The sequence below is a fragment of the Bidens hawaiensis genome, unplaced genomic scaffold, assembly GCF_021521415.1.
Source record: "Bidens hawaiensis isolate Kalapana, Puna unplaced genomic scaffold, B.hawaiensis_p1.1 tig00032755_1, whole genome shotgun sequence".
NCBI lineage: Eukaryota > Viridiplantae > Streptophyta > Magnoliopsida > Asterales > Asteraceae > Bidens > Bidens hawaiensis.
The window spans coordinates 201,325-202,748 of record NW_027495587.1 but is presented as its reverse complement, the minus strand read 5'-3'; the positions used below and the strand labels follow the sequence as shown (position 1 = coordinate 202,748).

The 1,424-nt window shown below is 38.6% G+C and overlaps 1 non-coding gene across 1 annotated transcript; it reads left to right on the top strand.

Moving 5' to 3' along the window:
- Nucleotides 1–405: 405 nt before the first annotated feature.
- On the top strand, nt 406–477 carry TRNAN-GUU (transfer RNA asparagine (anticodon GUU)). Its single transcript has one exon. It is a non-coding gene; the product is annotated as a tRNA-Asn (tRNA).
- The last annotated feature ends 947 nt before the right edge of the window (nt 478–1,424 follow it).

Genomic DNA, 1,424 nt, shown 5'->3' with positions numbered 1-1,424 from the left:
TTGATTATCTTAATGCATAAGGATACAAGATTACCTAGTAGAAAAGATTTCAAAATCATCACAAACCTCCCTTTTTCTTTTCTATTGCAATTTCTGGATTATTATATGATGATTTTGAAACTTTCCATATATAGAAAAGAAATAGAAAGAGATAGACTAGAAATGACATCTGTTATGTGAATGACACCAAAAGTATATTAAATAACCAAAAGTATATTAAATGAATGGAATTGGGATATGGATGGAATATAATGAAATAGAGCCACTTTTAGGTTCCCTATGAAATGAGGCATGGAGGAGAGCCACTACGAAGAAGTTTCGGGAGTTACGAAGGAAGCTTCGAGCTCATATTGGTCATGGATTGAGAACGAGAATGGAACTCTATGAGATCGAATCTCCCGTTATTCCTCAGTAGCTCAGTGGTAGAGCGGTCGGCTGTTAACCGATTGGTCGTAGGTTCGAATCCTACTTGAGGAGATTTGAAAATCACCGTCAACACCCTGGCGTAGGTCCGGGATACTCCTTTGTTCCATAGCCCTGGGGCTATTTACAACTATCCAATTAAGAATTCTCAGATGTACTAGTACTAGCAGTGCATCAAAGATGCAGTCATCGATTCTACCGAGAGGCCACAATTGCTGCGAGCAAACATATTAATGACGAGGAACGCATTTTTGTTATGCTACTAATACTTGTACTTGCTCTGCTATACTGCCCCATCCTGGCTGAGGAAGAGTTACGGGCGCTTAAAACAAAAAAATACGCTGATGGGGGACGGGCATACGCATACTATGTGTAATGCTTAACTCATTTACGATAAATAATAAATAAAAAGTCCATTCCATTTCGACAAAAGACCCACACCCAAATTCCATAGCCCGCTATCCCGATCATGAGTTTCCTACCCTCAGAGGGAAAGGCCCTTCCCTTTTGGGCTGGTTGTGGGCGAGGAGGGATTCGAACCCCCAACACCTTGGTTCGTAGCCACGTGCTCTAATCCTCTGAGCTACAGGTCCCACTGCGTCTCCGCTGAATCTGTTCCCGGAAGTACCCTAAAAAAAACACAGGTAACTAATAATAAAATACTAAAGATACCAGCCATCTTTTTTTTTAATTCTGACACAGGGTATTTATTAGATCGAATGTACTTCCGAATAGATCAATTTTGCCGTATCCAAACTAATAACAATCCATTCCATTTCATGAATAAAATGTGACCAATTATCCAACCAACAAAACTACTTGTTACAAATAAAATCTTGCTGTTGCATCGAAACATAAAAATGTTGACTAATCTCGCTAACATTGAACTTGGTAAAATGAAATGATTCAATAATTGAAAAATGAGATTATTCAGGAATACACATTGAATGCTGACATTACGCATTGAATTTCTGGTAGTAGATCCATAATAAAAGAAGTTT